The sequence below is a fragment of the Zalophus californianus genome, chromosome 1 (assembly GCF_009762305.2).
Source record: "Zalophus californianus isolate mZalCal1 chromosome 1, mZalCal1.pri.v2, whole genome shotgun sequence".
In the NCBI taxonomy this organism is placed as follows: Eukaryota; Metazoa; Chordata; class Mammalia; order Carnivora; family Otariidae; genus Zalophus; species Zalophus californianus.
Genome location: NC_045595.1, coordinates 177940851 through 177964246, shown reverse-complemented (window position 1 = coordinate 177964246; position 23396 = coordinate 177940851). Strand labels below are relative to the sequence as shown.

Sequence of the window (23396 nt, the reverse complement as noted above, 5' to 3'; positions counted from 1 at the left end):
AGTGATAGAGAAAATAAAATGTTCTGCTTGAATGCAAGCTATATTTGCTTGCCTTCCCCAACCCTCTTTCAGGAAATGTTGCCCTTTCAGACCAGGACACCTGCTGTGTTTTTTTGTCAAAGCTTTGTGGCAAAAATTAGACTTGAATCAATGAGATCTATCTTCCTGGGTCAAATAATTCCTGTTTATGATCACTTAAATTCATCTCAACTCTGAAGTTTTTTCACAAAGCTCTCCTACAGACTAGACACCATCACATGTCTTCTTGGCAAGATTTGGAATCAGGAAAACCACATCTCTTCACCTCTCCTTCTCTGCAGACCCCACTGAGGAACTGAGGATTAAGATAGGAGTTCACATATGTTTTAATTCAACCTCTCTTCTGTTTCTTGAACTCATCCTTATGTCTCTCTTTCAGTTGTTACGATTTTGCCCTTACTGTTAACTTCTGTGGGAGGCAGGAGTATGGCTCATAAATGAATGTAGATTAACTCCTTAGATAGAAGATTCATAAATTATTAGAATAGATACTGTAAATAAAATTTATTTAGCATTAATCCCAATGCCTTAAATAGCAGGTTAAAATATTAAAAATACTTAAAAAAAAAAAACCCTAACTATGGCCATGCATTCATATAGCAACCAGTTATAGGTGTTATCTCTAGGAACAAAACATAAGTGGATAATTGCAATTATATACTACTAGTACAACATATATTTGCAGAGGAAATAAGAACAGGAAACCAAATAACTATGAAGAAATATTTAATATCATTATGGTTTCAGAAGCTGTCATGGCCTTTAGATACACTAGAAGCATCTTTTAAAAAATGCATTTTGCGGTACACCTAGGGTTCAGTAAGCTAAGTGTTGGACTCTTGATTTCAGCTCAGGTCATGATCTCAGAGTCTTGGGCTCTGTACTGGGCATGAAGCCTGCTTGGGATTCTCTCTCCCTCTCTCTTTCTGTCTCACCCTGCTCACATGCTCTTTTGCTCTCAAAAAAAAAAAAAGATTTTGGAAAAAATGCAATAATACCAAAATATGTTGTTAGATTATATTTAGATCACCCTTATAAAACTGAAAAATCTTATATTTTACTTAGATAATTTATTTTTTTAGCTAACATTAAATACACAGAAACTAATAGAACCATTGCCTTCTAACAACAGAGATATTTTTATCGCTCAGGATGTGGTCTCTCTCTCTTTCTCCCTCCTTTATTCCTCAGTGAAAATTTATAATAGGTTTTATGGTAATTCTTATTCTTATCAGGAAGCAAAATGTTAATTATCTTTAAAAATCAATCCTACAATTTTTTATTATTTAAAATAAGATACAATTTTAAAAAACAAATATTTATTTGAAGTTTTCTAAACATTTCATTGCCTTGGTATTCAAAGGTAACAAATATCTAGTTTGATTTTCTCTGATCAGTTTAATAAATATGAGGAAAATACCCCCATAGAATTAGGAAAAAAAGTGTTAACTCTATGCAGAATTATCATGAATAGATACTTAAGCTGGCCTTTCTCCCAGCCCAGCAGTGCATTTGAAGATCACCTAATGCTCCTGGTAAACAACAGAAGCTAAAACTCCAGGAGCAACCCTAATGCAAATGTGTTTTATAACTTTCCAAAAATTAGGCTTGAGCAAGAGTTTCTGCTATAAATATTTTCAGAAAATGGTTCAGGTGTGTGTGTGTGTGTGTGTGTGTGTGTGTGTGTGTGTGTGTGTGTGTGTGTGTTTTGACGGTAGTTAATAAAGACAAACCTGATGTTCTTAGTTTAGGTATTAAAAGTACCCCCCCACACACTTACACCTGCTGAGGAAGGACAGGGTGTTTGAGGGTTCAGTTCTGCAGTCAGACCCTCGGGGTCCAGCCCCAGCACCACCTCTTCATAGCTACATGAACTTTTTAGAGACTGAAGCTCTCTAAGGTTTAATTTTCTCATCCCTCCAAGTGGGTCATAATATTAATATCTCCCTCATAGAGTTCTTGAGAGGAATAATCGTAATTACTCCTATTTTATTGTATATTAGGTATCAAACTTCAGAACACAAAGGGTTGTAAGAATAGAGTTTTTACTAACAGAGATATTATGGTATTTTTAGTAAAAAAGTATGAGTTTGGAATGTTTCTGAGTCTTGCATTTCAATTTCTATATGCTTAATTTAGGAAAGTCAACATTCAAAAAAAAAGGAAAGTCAACATTCATTCATTTACTTAATCATTCAAACAATGTATAAGAAGCACCCGCTATACTCTAGAGTGACTGAACAACAGACCCTTAGAGGAACACTTGGAAACAACTAAGTTTTTTGTTTCAATTTCTGATATTCCTTTTTGGTACCCACAAAATTGAAGATGTCTGAAATCTATGGGTTGGAAGTTTAAGAGACAGGGTGTTCAGGAAATACTTTGCCAAAAATACTGCATTTTATGGATATGTAAGTATTTGCAATTAAGCAAAAATGAAAATATGAACTCAAGATTATGTGCCTACTTTTCCTTTTGACCATTATCACATTAACTGGGTATGAAGACAAATATAGAGCCTTATCAGGATGAGTTTAGTTTAGGATGAGATCTACTTGGTTAGTATGATTATTCAATTTTGTTGCCAGAGCTCTATGAATCAGAATATTATTTGCAAGTCATAGTTTATTCCATACCAGCACCATGGTCTTCAAGGGAAAAAAGGGTAATGATGTTGATATTCACAGTATTGCCTGGTTGCTAATAATTTCCACTTTGGCATACTAACCTAAACATGATAGGATTGATTTTAAACGGTGATTGTTTCTACTATGAAGAATTTTTCTCATTACATATTAGCTAATCCCTATCCCAAAGTAGTATCTAACATAATTTCAGTAGTTAGTAAAAGCTGAGTAGATCAATTAGAAAAACAATTTATCTCAGATCATTCTTCCACTACAAAAAAACAAATAAAGAATGGATCTTCAGTATAGGCATCAAATGAATTATCAATAATTTTCATCCTAGAATTTGATACATTAACTCTCATCAGTTTTATAGGTCAGAAAGGTAGGGAATGACTTTACAAAATCTTTGCAAAGATTCCACTAATTTCCTCTATTATCATATATAAGAAATACATTTTTGGGTAGATGTATTTCATGTTTTTCTTAATTTTATACAATATTTGAATTTCAGCAATATAATACTTTAGAAGATAATAATTAATACATTAAAAAATGAAAAAAAATAAAAGCCCAAATTTGATTTCTCAGCGAGTTTTTTTGAATTATCTAGTATAATTTAAGATGAATGTATTAATGAAATAAAACGTATTTAAAATAGCATTATATCTGCTGGCAATCATTAAATTACAGACATCTTTAGTAGTATATGTTGGCTTTGCCTTGAGTTCTTAACTTTCATGGTCATAATGAAAATTATACTAACTCTTATTTCACTATAATTTCTAAATAATGTTAAGTAATTTCCCCCTAGATTGAAACTAAATTTAGGAAATTCACAAAATAGAATAACTGGAAGAAACTATAAATACCTTTTTGAATTTTATTTAATGAACAACTTTATTCACTAGTCCACTCCATTTAATCCTGATCACCAATCTAGAAGTGGGGTTCTTTATTGGCCTATATATTACAGGTGAAGAAACTGAACCCCAGAGCTTTTAAGTAACTTTCCTAAATTCACACAGTTGATAATTGGCAGAGTCAAAATATGAATCCAGGCAGTTTAAGCTTGTGATATTCCATTTGGTGAAAATTATTCATATGGCCCAAAGAGATGAAAGAGAACTGACTAATGTTGTCTCTACCTCCAACAGAGAATTCCACAGAATGGTAGAAGAAACTTGCATTTCAGCAGGACACCAGGCATCTGAGACACAATTATATTACCTAAAAATGAACCAATGCTCTTTATATACAGGGAAATGCTATTAGACAGTTCATTGAATCGGGTCAGTCTCAGTCGTATTATGAAAATTCGGTAAGATGGTATGCTTTCCTGTTACTGTATATTTTTACAACAATGGTTGTATGTTGCTCTCCATTTGAACAACTACTGTTAACTTTGAAAGTGTACATCTACCACTGGTTACTGAATTTATTTTGAATCCATTTTCTGAAGAATTTGAACCCCAAATGAATGCCTTTCAATTAAATCAACATTCTTGCCTTGTAAAACATATCTTGAATTTTTAAAATAACATTTTCCCAAAAGTACTTCCAGCTTCAGAATTTGGCAGCCATCATACCTTGTTCAATAGCTTGAATGGAATATATAGCACCCTCAGAAATAAACCCTGCTAAAACAGCATTCTATACTTCTTGTCTGGTTAGCTCACCAGGAGCACCATGTTTTGAATATCAGTCAATACAATCCACTCCAGTTCAGGTATTTATTTAGCACCGGGATTTCCAAACTAGGGAAATTATTTGTTGGTGTGTTTGTTTTGTTTTGTTTTTGTGGAACATTTCTTGGGCTTGATTTTAACAGACATGCCCTGAGATAAGATGTGTCCACATTTAGCACATACTAAGACTCAAGAGAGCAAAGTGAATCGTGAGGTACAGGACTTCTCAGAGACTTGTCTCTCAGATGCTCTTGCACAGAAAGTATTACTGAGAGGAGAATTTAACAGGAAAATGTTTTAGCTTGAGACACAGCAATCCGTACAAACATAATTGAAGGTGTTTTAAATTCAGGACACCATCAACAATGTTAAGGATGACTGACTCTGTAATAAGGAATGAAAACTTTGTATATTTTACTCTTCATTAACTCAGTGCTTTCCGAATGTTTTCATGTCTTCGCATAGAGAGAAAATGACAATATTTATTTGGCAAACTGAGGTAAATAGACAAGGCTGCTTGTGGCTGGGAGCTATGGGTCCAGAGGCTCAACCTCTGGAATTTTGAGGGGATTCTAATCACTGCACTGGACAGTGACGGTAGAATGAGTGGTAATTTGCACAGAAGCAAAGGCCAACTCTTAAATAGTGTGCTACGAGAGACTGCTCTTTATTCTGGTCTAGTTGAATGCCACGTTCCTGTCACATAGTGTGTCGATTGCAAGATGCTTCGCCCTATGCCTTGTTGTGTTTGTTGTATCTCTGAATTATTTTGATTTGCATAAAGTACTTATTTCATCTTCAGATGCTGAATGTTCATTTTAAATACAAGTTTTATCTTAGTGTTTTGAGAAAACTTGGTGAAAGCAAAGATTCCCTCCAATACGCTTTGCACAGGGTTGGCTGCCTGCTGTGTAACATTGGGAATGGAGTATGGTCACTGTCTTGCTAATCTGAGATATGGTGATCTTTCACTGGATGCCAAAACCTCTAGCGTATTGAAGCAAAGGGAAACATTTTGGGGAGAATGGCCTTACTTCTTATTTGATCCAGTTGAAAGTGGTTCTTGCTTGCACAAAAGAAAAAAAAAAAGAATTGGATATAATGGCACTTCCAGTGTAACCCTAAAAATCTCTCCTCCCCTGTAAACTTTTTAACCATTTTATGCCCAATATTTTATAGAATATACTAAAACATTTTGATTGTGTCTTTTTAAAATAAAATTGTGGTTTGGTTTATTTTGTGCAAAAACATTTATAAGAGCTGTCTATTTCATCTTTAAATTTAGAGTTGGAGGACAGTTGTGACATTTTGCAATTGTTTCTCATGATTAATTGAAATAAGCGTAGGAAGGTGAAGATTCTTTCCAGCTGTGACTTCTCTGTTGGTGTGATCTTTCTTACATTGCTCATAGTTGTTCTACTATTTGTCTTTTCATGTAAGATCATTTTACAAACAAGGGTGAAAGTTCAGTCACCTATCATGTCCACAAGTTGTAAAATAGTTCATAACTCCTCTTAAGAACCAGAATAGTTTTCAGGACCAAATTTTGTATTACTTTGTAAAACAAGAAAACAAAAATACTCCAATTCTATTATTCTAGCTACTTTATTATTTTTCATAAATTTAATTTCCACTGTAATCACAGCTTAATATAAATTTCCTGAAATCAGCATTCTGCAGTCAAAATTTTTGACATACAGGAAAATGTACATTTTAAGTTAGATCAGAAACTAGGTATATATTAACAATATATACGAAGATACTCAGATCTGACAGAAATAATATTAAAAACTGTCCGGGTGCCCCTCTGACTATGGAACTCCAACACTAACCACCTGGTTTGTATAAATCCATGTTTACTGACAATGAGATTACAATTAGCATGAACTATTTTTTTTAAGATTTTATTTATTTATTTGAAAGAGAGAGAGAGCAGGGAGAGAGGCAGGCAGAAGGAAAAGCAGAGTCCTGGTTAAGCAGGGAGCCCAACGTGAGGCTCAACCCCAGAACCCTGGGATCATGACCTGAACCAAAGGTAGACGCTTAACCGACAGAGCCACCCAGGTACCCCTAGCATGAACTATTTCTCATGTAAGGTGTGCAGCCAGTTAAAAAAAAGTAAAAATGAAACAAATGATTCTGAGTTCGAGTTTTTATGTTATTCAGTTGCTCCTAGTAAAGTATATTATTTCCTTTAGCTAAAATATTTGTTCATTCCCAATGTCATCTTATTACTGCAGATTATTCCTACTGTCACTTCAAAGCTGGTCTCGGTACTTCTGGTTATGTTCTTTTATTTATTTCTTTATCAGGATTAGGTTAATCTTCCTAAAACATTTTTAGATTATTTCAACTTTCTTTAAAAATTCCAAAGTCTCCCTATTGCCTATGGTAAATGCTTCATTCTACTTTTCGAGATTCTTTTTTTGAATCATTCAAGGTCTATTTCCCACCATTACTCAAATAATCTCCTTTGCTCTACTAGGCTTTAATAGCATACACATGCTTCAGCTGCTTTTAGTTCTTTTTGCTGCCCACTGTTTGAATACCTCTCCTCCAATTTGTCTCTCAAATCTCATTCATTCCTTTTCTAATGCCCAGGGCATAGGCTTGCTTCCCAAAGTCATGACTACTGTGAAAAACTTTGACATGCTTTCTCTGAGTTGCTATGGGAGTGAAAATTTTGCATTTTTTTTTCGCTTTATGCCTAATTTTAAACACTGATGGCCATTTGTTCATTGAAAATATATTTATTGGGTGCTTTTATATACCAAGTCAAGGTTTTGGAACTGATTATGTAGTTGTGGACAGAACAGTAGTATTCTCACCTTTCAATATATTTACAGTCCATTGACCAGAGACAAACAATAAAGGCTCACCAGAAACCCTCCCAAATAAAATACATTTATATAAATTGTGAGAAGTGATATCTTAAAGAAAGGACAGGAGTGATAAAGAAAAATAACATGAGAACTAATTTAGAGTAAGGAAGAATTTGGTAAGTACAAAGCTCTCTCAAGAAATTACATTTAACTGAAACCAGAAAGGTAAGTTAGCTAAAGGGCACAGAAGAGTAACAGAGGGGCTAATGAGAACAAGAGAGAATAAAATAATTTGGAAACAGAACTTATAAAATCTATAAAATTTGATGAGTGTAAGAGATGAAAAAAAGAAATCAGGGATTTCTACATTGAACAACTTAGGTGGATGGGGTACTAGTTAGTGAGATAATGAAAAATGAAGGAGAAACGATGTGTGTCAGGGCAGAAGGGGAGGTTGAATAAGTAAGTGTTTAGGTGTTCAGTTTGAGATTCTTGTAATATATCTACATGAAAATATACACAGGTCTAGGGATCAGAAGTTTATCTGCATGACTGCAATAGCCTTCAAAATAACTGGTCATTTCCTCCTGGTGTAATCTTTCCGATCTCCTATAATGAGTTAGAGTTCCTTTTCCTCTGTCCAGAGTGCTTTTTTTTGTTGTTGTTGTTATTAGATAGACCGTCTATATGTTGGTTAGCCCCTGTTTTCTTGGAAATAACATACTGTGCTTATAACAGCTCCAAGTACGTAATAGACACTCAATAATGTTTGTTGCATGCATGAATAAATGAATAGATAAGTGGATTAAAGATTTCAATGAGACATGTATATTTGTCTTTTTTCTCTCCAAAAGACTAATAGCTGATTGCAGACAAACGTCTTGATCTTCTTTTAAACCCATTACCATGTGTAACACACTAATAGACATTAAATAAATACTCATTGATTCATGAACAATCAAGTGAATACATTGATTCAGTTGAACAATTCCAGAATTTGTCTGCAAAAAAGTCATCTCATTTACCTTATTTTTTCACATTTTAGGGAATATGAGACATAGAAAAAATGTATTAATATACAGGAATAGGACAAAGACACAGAAAAGTGAAGATAATACAAATCTAGAAACTGGCAATGTTGAGGCATAAAGACAAAGTGAAGAGGCTTGCCATAACTTTTATGTCTAAAATGATATCTTGTGACATTTTGTTTCAGCTGAAATAATTTAATTACCATTATAATTTGCACATGATTTAGATAGAACTAAACACTTTATGTTAAACTTATTTGTTTACAGATGATTTACCCCAGGAAAAGCTCTCTCTTAGTAGCCCCAAAACATGACACACAGAAGTCAATTAATATTTTCTGTTGAATGAATTAATGATGCCTACTGCTAATAACTATTCCTTTTCAACCTAAAAATTTAGCAAAATTCCTTGGTATAAGTAAGACCTCTTAAAAATCATAGCCGGGCCTTTGATTTTAATTTTAAACACTATTTCTAAAAATATGTTCTTTCTCTGCTAGCATTGTCATTAGAACATTAGCAGTAATTAAAACCATAAGTGGAAGTTCTAGATGGCTGGGCAGCTAAAAAAGAGCAATTAAGGATCATAGGCAGGAAGGAATTTACATTTTCCACAAAATCAATTGTATAGTTATTAAAAGAAGTATTGGAGGCCAAGGGGACCAAAAACAAACAAAAAATGGAGAAAGACAGAAAAAATAAGAAATAGTAGTAATGAATTGGATACTTATTTGTCTTAAATCGTTTCCATTTTTTATTAATTTAATACAAAATCCAAAACTAAAGACAATTAGCAAACATTACATCTAAGTCTTAAGATTATTAAATTATAAAACATAAGCTAGGTAATTCTCTAACCCTTGTGGTTTGTGAATTGCTAGAATGATTTGATTAAAATGGCCTTGACATGCATGGTTACTTTCCTTTTATCCCTCTTCTAAACATGTAATACACCCAAAGAGAAAGAAAGGAAAAAAGAGTGAGTTACTTAGAGAAATATGAAATAATTCTTCTGTGCAACAAAAATTAGAAACTAGTGAGATTGAAAAGAATATTTATACAATTATTTAAGAGAAAACATGAAAAAAATATGTGGTAGTTAATCTAATATTTAGATCTCGTCTTTTTTTTTTTATTTATTTGACACAGAGAGAGCGAGAGAGAGACAGAGAGCAAGCACAAGCAGGGGGAACGGCAGGCAGGGGAGAAGCAGGCTACCTGTTAAGCAAGGAGCTGGATGCGGGATTTGATCCCAGGACCCCGGGATCATGACCTGAGCCGAAGGCAGCCACTTAACTGACTGAGCCACCCAGGCGTCCTAGATCTTTTTAATAGAAAATTTTAAAAGAAGGAAACAGTAAAATAATAGGTAAATGCTATTGGTAATCCAAATAATATAATGTTTAAAATTCCAGTTAAAACAATGGAATTGATTTTTCTGGGTCAAGGACTAACTTCTCCATGAGGTAGCTTTCTCCCTTATATTATCAAACGTTCAAATGCATGCATGTAGAAGATTTCATTCTAAGCCCTGCAGTTTTGGTATGATGAGCCAGTGATGATTGAAGCCCTTACAGGCTTGTAAAGGAAACAGAAGTGTACTTGACTAGCTGACTGCCAGACTACCTAATTTCTAGCATATAGCAGGACGTGACGGTATGTTACAGATACATTTTTTTTTTAAAAAAAGAGCTCTGCAGAAAAATCTTCACCTGTTTATTTACCCTAGTTATTCTATAAGTAGATAATTAGAATTTCCTTCCAGATGCCATATTCCAAAATCACTCTGGAAGTGCTTATAAAATAACCTGTCTGTATATCATGTCTGTAACTCCAATATCCACTTATACTCCCTGTTTTTTGGGCCCTTAACAGTATGGATACATCTTTGTACCTTTCCACATTGGTCCAGAGATTTCTATTTTATGACCACACTATATAGAATTTACCACATATTTTGTAGTAAGAAGGAGAAGCTTACATCTTACACCCGTGGGGAACTTTTTATAAGATTCCATAAAGACCCCTTCCCTTTCATGTTACTACAAGGGTTTTTCTCCTGATTTCGTCTGCTCTCCCCTCCTTCTACCATAGCGTCTCCTCCTCTGGCCAGAACTACACACTTCTGTCCCATTAATTACCTTCCCACTTGCAGAAATAAAAGGGCTGCTCAAGAAATAAAGGGACTGCAATCTGTAGAGAATCCCCTCCCTAGAACACAGAGAAATCACCACCTATGGGGTCTCAAGCTAGCCCTTGGGTCTCTTTCCTCAGCCCAAAGTCCCTCCCTAGCCTAAGTCTTGGAGATACTTGCACTGCCCTTCAGATGATACTGATAAATAAACTGTGTACATGCCATTACATGCAAATTATGTTGCTCTTCTCTTGTTAATTTAAAATTTCCTATTAAATTCCAGAACATCGTGATTCAGTGATACATAGATTTCCAGCCCTCCCTTTTGACAGAATGAGGGATTTATTCAAATGGGATTTGGCAAAATTTGTCATTTTTTTCTTTTAGTGAAGACTTCAAGGATTTTTTTTTAATTTTCTTTTTTTTTTTTCCACTTTTAAGAAGCATTTTAATCTTGAGCAATCATACACACTTACAGGCTGATTAAGAGAGAGATCAATGCAACACATTGCATTAGATCATACTTATCCTTTAATTTCCTACTCCTCTTTTCTAATTCTTGGAATTGAAACATTTTACTTAAAGTAGTGGAAACTATTTCTTTTTGCTATAAACTAGTGGCCACTGGTAGTGAGAAAATATAAAGCTTGGGTAGTTCCATTTCAGTGGACATTATAAAAATAGTACCTTCCTTTTTTAATATAACTTTTTAGCCTACTCCTGCATCAGTATTTTAGGTTTATTCCCTTTAGAAATCTATGTTAATGAATTTTATCTCCAAATATACTGATGATAAACCACATAGTCTATAATTATTATAAAGAAAAATAGCACACATTTAGTTAAGTACTCTGTACTCTGTCATAAGGGGTTTGTTGGCTTTTGGCCAGTTTTTCTAAACCTGCAGTAAATATAACTTGTTTAACCAAAGATGATGGAACACTTTCCCTGCAGTAGTAGATTACCTCAAACAAAATACTATTCATTGTTTCTTCAGGAACACCATAGAATATTTAAACTTTTCTTTCGTAGTCCATATTATTAAATTACTATCAGAAACAAAGATTATAGACATTGACAAATTATGCTTAATTAGGAATTGTTTGGAAATGGCAAAATGCAAAACTTGAGCAGTTGACTTAAGTTTTAATATTGAATAATTGAAAAAAGGTTAATTTTTTCACTTAACTCTTGGAACTCTGTAATACAAAATGAAGAATTCTCTCATTGTGTTAGTCTTCATTAATAGAGTAAGAAATAATAGCTTGCCTATAAATCACATTTAGGAACAATGAAGAGTCAGTGTGTGGGAAAATAAGTAAAGCTCTTTCTCCCTTTTTGTGTTGGGATCAGATGGGCAAGGCAGTGCCCTTGGGATAGACCATGTATGCTATTTTCTGAAGGATGTTGAGTTCGGAGATAGAATAAAATAAACAAGCCAAGAAGCCTGATCCTAGTCAAAAGTATGGTAGAAAACCCCAGGGAATCTGGGATCAGGCAGGGAAGTTTTGCAGCGCATTTGCCACATAGTGCTCAGTGCCCACTATCAACTCTTTTGCTGCTATTTTTCTTTTACAAATCCTAGGCTCAATTGTGTAGGTGTGCCTGGTTCATTTAAAAGGACAAAAAGAACAATCTGGTGCTGAGAAAATACAATCTGTTTTTATAACAATATTCCCACAACCTTAGAGCATAAGAGAATTTGACACTATCTTTAAGAGAAGCCCCTGGCATTACTTTCTTTACTATCAGAATATTTTTAATTATTTACATTTAATTTTTACCATCATCAGCAATGCAGATTAAAGGAGAATAAATACCTTTGTTTACTGATACACTGTCAGCCAAAAGAAAACACAAGTCTAATTTTAGTTTCTTCTTTTTAATTTTTTTTTAAAGATTTTATTTGACAGAGAGAGAGAGCAAGAGAGGGAACACAAACAGGGGAGAGAGAGGTAGAGGGAGAAACAGGTTTCCTGTGGAGCAGGGAGCCCGATGCGGAGCTTGATCCCAGGACCCTGGGATCATAACCTGAGCCGAAGGCAGACGCTTAACGACTGAGCCACCCAGGTGCCCCTAGTTTTGATTTCTTCATTTCAAGAATTGTATTAAACTTATAAATAAATAAATTAGGAAAGATTGTCATTTATAATATTCATTATTTTCATTCCATAACCTGATTTTCCATATATTTCTCTTTGCATTTCCATTTAATCCACTCATATATTGAAGTTTGAAAACATCCTATTCCTAAGTGTTATTTTATTAATATTTGAGTCAATCTTTTATCTATTATATCTTGAGCTCATTTGGATTGCTATATTATGATTCTGTTGACATCTGCATATTTAATCATAAGTTATAAGACCTTTGTTGAACTCTGTATGATTTCAAGCGTTTCAATATATACTCTTGAACACTAGTTACATACTTCATAGCAAATTCATTCATTCGTTCAAAAGTACTCCCCGATTACTTATTGTGTGCCAGCTAGTCTGCTGGAGGCAGGAGGTAACGAAGGGTAATAAGTTATGAAGTGGAATGAATAGTAAGCTTCTTTATTGATCCTACCATTAATTTTCAGTTCTAATCATTTCACTGAGCTTTGTGTTAGCAGTGGAGAAAAATCTGAGAACCTCTTGATGGGAGATAAACATATTTCAGTTGAAAAATTATTGTCTGAGTACTGAGGGTCACAGTATTTCTGACTTACTATGAGAGGTCTAGTGTGTTTTTCTAAAAGTGAAATCTTCTGATAAGTTGCGATAACATATGTTTAACTGCTAATGAATAGAACCTCGATGTCATGATATTGCAATTGGTGAAATATGTTAAAAGAGAGATTATTCATTAACCCTGCAGGAATTATAACTTTTGTGTATTCAATTATATTACATTTACCACAATATTTTTGTCATAAAATGTCATCTGAAGATCCATTATCATTCAGACATAAGCACTTTAGTGAGAATGCTAATGGGCTTAAATTAGTAAAAGTTGATGGCTTTTTAAAGTAAACTAACATTACAGAATTGCTTTTCCAAAATATATAAGGCAGTTTCGTGAGAGCCCATGAGAAAAAAAAAATAATAAAACTGTATTCAACTCACATCTTTCATTCACATATTTTACTTGTATGCTGCCCTGAGGAAGCCCAGATGGCTGAAAAGTTGGCAGATTTCTGCACCTGAAATGATAATAAACTACTCTGTTATTACCTGGAGTACGCGTATTGAATACAGTTACGCTTTACTTGCTTCTATATGCAACTGGCAAGTCAACAGTTTATATGGTATTTTTATAGGATTGACAAACGTGTCTTGCTGGAATTTGCTGAGTTCACCTTTAGCAATAGAATGCCAAAGTCTAGTAAAGCATCTTCATCATGTGCTGCAGCCTGACGTAGAGTGGATTATTACTCCTCTAACATATAGAAAAAGGGAACAACTAAATGGGCTATTTGATAGGTTAATGAACATGGATGCTCCTGATACACCAAAAGAATGAGCTTAACTAAGTGATAGTTTTTATCTAATACCTATGAACAAGAAGAATGTTTTTGAAGGACATGGCCCAAAACTTTCCACTTTGCAATATTTTAACGTAAAAATAGGACATGCTCACTGTATTATATTTGAGATGTACAGAATAATGAGAAAAGTGTAAGTGTTACTCACAATCCCATCACTCCAATACAACCTTTGTTGATATTTTAGTGTTTTTCTTTTTACCTGCAAACATCACTGGGAATTTATACAGGTTATATTGTGCTTTACTAAGTAACATTTTCCTATGTCATTAAATGTTTTTGCAAATTCCTCTCACTAGGAATCACCCTCCACCCACAAATACTTTCAACTTCCTGACTCTTGATATTTCTCCTCATCTAAGTTTTATCTTCACTTTCTCAAGAGTGTTTTTCCCAGAGTCACTTGCTAAAGTGTTCCCTGTACTAAATTCCCTTATAGTACCTCAAATATTTTCTTTGTAGTTTTTATGTCAGTTTTCATGATATTGTTACTTGTGTAAATTTTTGAAAAATAAAATCAGTGGGATTTTGGCTGAAATTTTGTTAAATTTATAAATGAATTAGGAAAGTATTTGTCATAGTTACGTTACTCAGTCTTTCCTTTCCATAAATGAATTTTCCACTCAATTATTTTTCCATTTCCATTTAATCTACTTGTGTATTAAATTTTGAAAGCATATGCTATTCCTAAGTTTTATATTTTTAGTGAAGTGTAATTAACATACGGTGTTATGTTAGTTTAGGTGTACAACATAATGATTCAACAATTCTATACATTACTCATTGCTCATCATGATAAGTATCGTCACCATCTGTCAACAAATAACGTTAGTAGTAACATTAATAATAGTTAATAATGGTATTGACTGTATTTCCTATGCTGTACTGTTCATTTCCATTATTTATTTTTTTCTCCATGACTTATTTATTTTATAACTAGAAGTTTGTACCTCTTTTTATTTTTTAGATTTTATTTATTTATTTGCTAGAGAAAGAGAGTATAGGTGAGGGAGAGTGAGTGAGAGCACAAGCAGGGGGAGTGGCAGGCAGAGGGAGAAGCAGGCTCCCCACTGAGCAAGGAGCCCAATGCGGGACTCGATCCCAGGACCCTGGGATCATGACCTGAGCCGAAGGCGGACGCTTAACGACTGAGCCAACCAGGCGCCCCTGGAAGTTTGTACCTCTTAATCCCCTATATCTATTTCACCAATCCCTCTCCTTACCTCCCTCTGCCAACCACCAGTTTGTTCTCTGTATCTAAGAGTTTGTCTCTTTATTTGTTCATTTTTTTATTTGTTTTTTGATTCCACATATAAGTGAATTCATATAGTATTTGTCTTTCTCTGTCTGACTTATTTCACTTAGCATTATACTTTCTAGGTCCATCCATGTTGTTGCAAATGGCAAGATCTCATTCTTTTTTATGGCTGAGTAATATTCCAATGTATATCTCTATACTACATCTTCTTTTTCAATTCGTCTATTGATGGACAGTGGGTTGCTTCCATATCATGGCTAATGTAAATAATGCTGTAATAAGCACAGGGGTGCATATATCTTTTCATATTAGTGATTTTATTTTCTCTGGGTAAATATCCAGTCATGCAATTACTGGATCATATGGTATTTCTATTTTTAATTTTTTTGAGGAACCTGTATACTGTTTTCCCATAGTGGCCACACCAATTTACATTCCCATCAACAGTGCTCGAAGGTTCCTTTATCTCCACATGCTTGCCAACACTTGTTATTGCTTGTCCTTTGATTCTAGGCGTTCTGACAGGTGTCAGGTGGTAACTCATTTGCATTTCCCTGATGATTAGTGATGCTGAGCATCTTTTCATGTGCCTGTTGCCCATCTGTATATCTTCTTTGAAAATGTCTGTTAATAATATTTGAGTGAATCTTTTATCTATTATATCTGGAGCTAGTTTGATTTGTTTTATTGTGAATCTATTGACATCTATATATTTATTATAAAGTGTAAAAACTTGGTTGAACTCTATAATTTTAAAAGTTTCAATGTGTTTTCTTGTACATTATTTACATACTTAGTAGCAAATTCATTAATTTGTTAAAAAATATTTCTTGATTACTTAGTGTATAAAATGTGCTGTTCTGGATGCAGGAAGTATAGAAGGGAACCAAAATAACAAAAATCCTGGCTCACATGGAGGGTACAGATTAGTGAAGGTATCAGATAACAAAATAAATAAGCAATATTTATATTATGTTATATAGTATATGTTCTATGGAGAAAAATAAAACAGGAAAGAGGAATAGATAGTTTGGGGACAATAAGATGGTCAGGAATGTCCTAAAGAAAGGGAGGGAAGATTTTTTTGAGGTTATCAGGAGGGAAATCATCACAGAATAGAAGAACAGTGAGTGTAAAGCCCTGACCTGGGAACATATCTGCTGTGTTCTAGGAAGAGGAGCAAGGCCAGTGTGACTGGAACAGAGTGAACAAGGGGAGAGTAGTATGAAAGATGATCACAGAAATAATGCTAGGAGGAAAACAGATTGTGTAGGGCCTGGTGGATTACTGTAAATATTTGGGGTTTTACTTTGAGTAGGTTAGGAGGCCATTGGAGGGGTTTGAGCATAAAAATGACATGAACTGATTTTGGCAGGATCACTCTGGTTGCTGTGTTGATAATAGAATATAGGGGGTGTATTAGTCACGATTCTCCAGAGAAATAGAACCGATAGAGGATGATAGATAGATGGATGAATAGATAGATAGATGATAGATAGATAGATAGATGATAGATAGATACATATATAAAATGAAATTTATTATAATAAATTGGCTTAAACAATTATGCAGGCTGAGAAGTCCTATGATCTGCTGTCTGCAAGTGAGACCCAAGAAAGCTGGTGGTATAGTTCAAAGGCCTGTGACCCAGAATACTGATGATACAGATTCCCATCACAGTCTGCCTGAGAACCAGGAGCACTGAGAGTAGGAAAATATTTATGTTCAGCTCAAATAGTTGAAGTGAATTCTACCAGTTCAAATGCTAATCCTCTGTGGAAATACCCTCACAAATACATTCAGAAATGTTTAACCAGATATCTGGACATCCTGAGGCCTAGTCAAGTTGACACATAAAATTAACCATCATAAACTGTAACCTCAAAGATAGGAATCTCAATAATTCAAGTGAGAGATGTTGTGACTTGATCTAGGGTGTTAAGAGTAGAGGTGGTGAGAAGTGGTCAATTTCCTGATATATAATTGGAAATGGAGCTAAAAACATTTGTTATGGTTGGATGAAGGTTGTGAGGAAAAGAAAGGGGGTAAGGATGATTTTATGGGTTATGGCTGAAAGAAGAATGGAGTTGATATAAGATGATATGGGAAGTTTCTCAGAAGTTCAGGGAGGAAGATCAATAATTTTGTTTTGACACGTAAATTGGAGATACCGTCCAGTGGAGATGTGGAATGGGCATTTGTATATATCCTCTGGAGTTCTGGGAATATGTATAGACTGATGGTATAAATTTTTGGAGAAATAGTTACATGTTCTTAAACATTTTAGCCTGGAGTTTACTCGTTAGATATTTATCAATGGTGATAGTAATATCAGAGCAATTCAACTTAACAAATATTTGTCAGGTGCTTAAAAATAATGATGAATAACAAACATGGTCCCTGCCTTTATCCATCTTAAAATATATTGGGATGGATAGACCATTTACCATTTGTTATAATTTATATTCTAATAAGTAAGAATAACTCAAAGCTGATGATATAAATAAGTCAAGTATAATTTCAAAGAAAATTTAATATAACATGTCCTAGTATATTATTAAAAACATATACATTCAAACTTCATCCTTTTACCCACTTTGACACTTCTTCCATCTGTCTACTCAATCTATTTCATGCTCCACATGAGCAATAATTTTCATTAATAAATAGCATGAGCAAAAAATTAATTATACAAATTATTCATTATTTTCACAGCTATTTTCACTTTAGTTAGAGAAACAACTCTGATCGTGATCCTGTATATTTCATCCTCAAAATTTTCTTTAGTTAATGATGACTCATGTTAATTTCAGTAATTTTGCTTTTGCTATTTTATTTAGCAGTAAGAAACTAACCATTATGGTCCTCTACAATTAGGATAGATTTTATTTTCCTTGTAATTACATCACTGCTATTTATTTCTGAGTTTTTATCAAGGAAATACAGTTTTATAATGATGTAATAAAAGCACTGCACAACATTTATCTAACTAGATAATTCTAAACAAACAGTTGGCATCCTATACATTGTATACGTTCCATAGAACACTGAAGTTGAAATCTTAAGGAAAGTTTTTAAGCCACAATTAATTGAAATATATTTCTAGATTATATCCAAGTTTATGACAACATAGTCTACATCATGCACAATGGTGACAATATTAGTTTCCAAAATGAAAATAATAATAATTTACCCTAATTTTTATTTTATTTAGAATATTCATAGGAACTCACATTGATTTTTTTAATTTTTTTTGCATTATGTAATTATTATTTTCAGTTAATCTGTTAATTTTCACATCTAAGTGATATCAGATTTTACCTTTCTATAGAGCAGATAGGGGTCACTGAATATCAAATTAGTCTTTACAGATTAATTATAAGATGAAATGCAAAATACATCATTAACACATTTGATCTTGATTTGGTTTTTCAATCACCAAGAACCAGTTTTCTCCTTCTCTGTTTTTTATTGTATATTTTAACTGAAATGAAATTTTTAATTATTTTATGTTGAAAATTGGCCTTAGTTTATTGAAAGAATGCATTCCATGTTGAACAAAAGAAATGCATTTCAGAGAAGTCAGAAATCAAGAATAAATCATTTTTGATGATGAATATCAATAACTGATTTTATATTTAGTAAATATTTTAAAAATTCAAAAGTATAGTGAATTATATAGCAAACATCAGCGTTTATTCAGCATCATAAAAATTACATCATTTTGCAATATTTGTTTCAGATTTTATATAAGGAAATAAAACATTACAAAATAAAGTCCCCTGTGTCTTCATCTCTAATCATGTCAGAAATAATCAAGGCCCTTAATTTGGTGTTCATCATTTCCTTGTGTGTTTTTTGTTGTTGATACATGCATATTATTGATAATTTTTGAATATTATTATTTATTATTGTTGCATCTTTCAAACATAAAATTGCATTTTATGAAAGTTTTCTTTGTCAATTATTGGCATTTTTGAGATTTATCTGCATTAATTCAATGTTTATGTTTGTTTATTTTCACTGCTATATACTATTCCTTTATAGAAAAATACCATAAGTATGTACCAATTATTTGCCTATAGAAATTTTACATTTATAAACAGTATTATAAGGAATGTTCTTGTACTGTGGGATGAATTTCTGTAGCACACCTACTTGTATTTTAGAATGGCTGAGTTTAAAAGTAAGAATGACTTTAAACTTTTCTACGTATTCACCAATTGTTCTTTCAAGTATTTAGGCCGATTTATATTCCTACTAGGAAAGTATAAGAATCCCATGATTCCATACCTTTGTCATTGCTTGCTTATAATGTTAAACATTTAAATTGTTACCAATCCCAAAAGTGTCAAATAGTTAATTTACATTTTTATGATTACAAGTGAGTTTACCAGTGTTTTTCCAAAAATCTTGGTTATTCTATTTTTTTATTCTTGTCTGCTCATATCATTTGCCTAATTGTTTTTTAGGATTCTTTTTCTGGAGCATTTGTTTTTATGTGTCCTGGACACTAATCCTTTATCAATTATGTATTTTGACAATATCTTATCCAACTGGTAACCTGCCATTTACCATTTTGTTTTATTTTAGTTTTATTGAGATATAATTGACATGCAGCTACCATTTGTCATTTTTAATGTCTCTGGTTGAATGCAGATGTACATCTTAACATAGTCAAATTTATCAATGATCTTCTTTATGGTTTGTACATTTGTGTTTTGATTAAGAAAGCCATCTCTATTTTGTAGTTACAGTCTTTACATTTTTTTTCTAGAAAAACTGTCTACCTGTAGGCATTTTGTTAATTTTTCCATGTATAAATTATTTATGGGTACCTCCTGTGGATTAGGTGCTATTCTAGGTACTTAAGATATGTTTGTGAACAAAATAAAGATTCTGCCTTTTTAGAGATTGAATTATATTAGATGGAAACAGAAAATTAAAAAGATAAGGAATTGTCCAATAATGATGCTAAAGAAAAAAAAAAGGTAGGAAGGGAAAAAGAGTGTGAAATGGAGAGGGTGGGTGGTGAAATTTTGGTAATGGTGGCAAGAAGTAGCCTTACTGAAGAGGTGGGATTTGAGTAAAGACCTGGAGGAAATGAAGGAGTTAACCATTTTTGAGTAAAAAGCTTTTCAATAGAAGAGAAGGCAAAGTGGCTGCTGAATGAACAAGGATAAAGTAGCAAGAGAGTGAGGAGTAGACCAAATCTATGAGGGCTATGAAGATCAGAATAAGGACTTCTGATTTTACTCTAAGTAAAATGGGAACCACCAAAGGGTTTTGAACAAAGGAGTAACCTACTCTGACATATTTTCATAGGATCACTCAAGATGCTATGTTGAAAATAGACTGAAGGGAGAAAGGTAGAATCAGAGAGACATGTTTAGTAATCTAGGTAGGATGTCAGGATTGCTTGGTCCATGGTGAAAACAGTAGAGATGAGAGGTGGTGAATTGAGGACACATTTTGAGTATAAAGCTGCCGGCATTTGCTGATAGATCAATGCCTGGTAGGTAAAAAATAGAAGCATAAGAACAAAGCCCCCAGATGACTGAAATTGTTAACTGACGTGGAGGATTAATGGAGCTGGTGTAGGAAGGAAATGCTATCAAAAACTCTGCTTTGAACATGTTAATCCTGAGCAGCTTTTTAGGCATTCATTGGTGTTAAACTAGTTAAATATATATGCCATAGATTCAGGGGAAAGGTCCAGCCTGCAGATATAAATATGGCAGTTGTCAGCATATTGATGGCATTGAAGCTATGAGACAAGATGAAATTACTTTATATGCAGTTTACAGACAGGAAGAGGGGAGTAGACTGAATTCTAGTTAACTCAAAGGTGGTCTTCCCAAGTGAATATACTGAGGTAAACAAGAGATGAGGAGGTTGCAGGTGACCAAGCGTGTGATCTTGGTTGCAATTGTGCCCCAAGGACCCAAAACAGAACTTGAAAATACTTTGTATAATTAGTACATATGCAAATACAGATTTGCTGAGTGAATAAAGTTAAAAACTGACCATGAAATCCAAGCATAAAGTAGGAAGAGGGGGACACAGAGAGAATGGGTAACAGTAAAAGTGTGATAGAATCAAAGGATTTAGGGTTCTGGTTGGATGAAAGGATTCTCAGAGGAAGGTACTGGCAAGATGAGAGTTGGTGGTCAGAAAGCAGAACATGTGCAAACTGTGGAAGTGCTGCAGGTACTGATTATAATAAAGTGAGGAGCACATCCACAGAGAGTGGCTGAGGGAGGGTGGAGAATGAGCTCTTCTGATGGGAGGAAGTCAAGGAACAATGCCTGTGACTGGAATGATCATTTATATGAAAGTTAAAATCACCAGTTCCCTTCTGTTCCAAGATTTATAAGTTTGATCATGAACGTTATTAGTTTCAGAAAATACTTTTATGTATCTTTTGAGATCATCATTGGCTTTTCCTCCTGTATTTGTCGTTATGGTAAAATACATTGTTTGATTTTTCTATACTTAGAAACACCTGGTATGATTGGGTTAAACCCAAATTGTTAAGGATAGATTTATCTTTTATGTATACCAGTGGATTCTATTTGCTAAATATTTTGTTTAGTCTTCTTTGCTCATCAGAGATTCACCTGTAACTTTTCTTTTTAAAGTATTTTTTCAGTTTTGGTAAAGTTTCCAAAAATCATCCAGTCAAACAATACTACTCCACCATTTAGCTCTTCTGGATAACTATTAGATATATTTTGTGGGCTCTCCATGTAGCCTCTGAGTTCAATTGCTGTCATTTACACTCATATAATATAATTAATATATATCTTTGTCCTCCTCAGCTATTTGCTACTGAATTCCTCAAAAATAGCTACAAATGTGATAATTCCATTTTTAATATCAGTGACTGCATTTTCTAACAATATAAAACTATTTCATGTTGACCTATGATTATTTTTCATTTCTGCCTGTTTTTGTTTTGTAATTTTGCACTTTATTTTAATGGAAATTACTTTTTCATTTATTAATGGAAGCATCTTAAGCATACTTGTTTTACATCCTTTGACCAACTGAGATGTAGTATTTATGCAATTTTGTTTTATATACTCTTTGGAAGTGGGAGAATTTATTTTTTCCCTGTCTCCCTCTCTCTTTTCCTTCTCCCACTCACTTTCCATCTCGGGCTCACAATTTCCTGTCTTAGGTTGTATATTATCTTATCTCTTATCACTTACTTTCCAAGTCCCACAGCCCAGAACCAGGCTTTTTTTTTTTTTTTTTTTTTTTTTTTTTTTTTTAGTTAAGGCATATTTGGGTGTGGTGATCTAGTTAGAGAGCCAGCTTGCTCAGTTCTTGATTAAAAGGCTTTGTCTGTGTGCTCACAGCCTGAGACCTGCAGGTTGTTTGAAGCCACAGCCCAGATGGTGATGAGTTTTATTTTTAGCTTCCTTCAGAGTTGGGGAGCTTCACTCCAGGCCCTGGCTTTAAGCTGGTTCTGGTTGTCTGAGAGCACTTAAATCCCTTTAACTCCATAGGAACTTTAGACCTAGAGTTAAGCAGGCCTGCAGCTTGGCTACCTCTCTCCAGTTTGTCATATGGTTCTTTTCTGCTTATTTTATTTGGAGGACCAATTTGTATGTCCGTTTTTTTCCCCTTTTATTATTATTATTATTATTATGTGTTTGCAACAAATGTGTAGAGTCAAAATATGAACTCCTGCAACATCCTACCTGGAAACTCTGGTTTATTTGAATTAGTTTTTCCTGATGGCATACATATTTGTTGGCAAAATATAAAATCTGATATAAACAAATACATTCTTAATGAGTTCTATGGGTATTTGCAGATTTTTTTTTTAATTTTGCAGTTGGATATTGCAGGGAAAGTTTCTTTCTGTCAAATGATAATAGGACTAAAACATTTTCTAGTTGTGATAGCCATGTCTCTTTTTTTCCTGATTTTTAGTTAAGCTGTGAGTTAGACATAGATGACTCAGGCACATACATGATATTGCTTTTAAGAAACTTAATGTGCAAGAAATACAGTAGTAACATAGATATTTAAAATATATTATAGAGATTGATAAATCCCAAAAGAGAACTATATTTAAAGAATTCAGAGAAATGGGGCATCTTAATGAGGATGCGAAGCATATTCTATGCAAAGGACTATCAAAGTGATAGCCTTTCAAAATAAGTAGGATTTAGAACTGGGAGGTTTATAGGGGGACACCCCAGGCAGAGGGATCCATGAGAACAGAGGTCCAGAAATGGGCAAGTTTGCAGGCAT

The 23396-nt window shown here is 33.6% G+C and overlaps 1 protein-coding gene across 6 annotated transcripts in view; it reads left to right on the top strand.

The window, feature by feature from the left end:
* Nucleotides 1–23396, top strand: part of CADM2 (cell adhesion molecule 2) — a 1065941-nt gene that overhangs the window by 846727 nt on the left and 195818 nt on the right. The gene's annotated exons all lie outside the window — the stretch shown is intronic.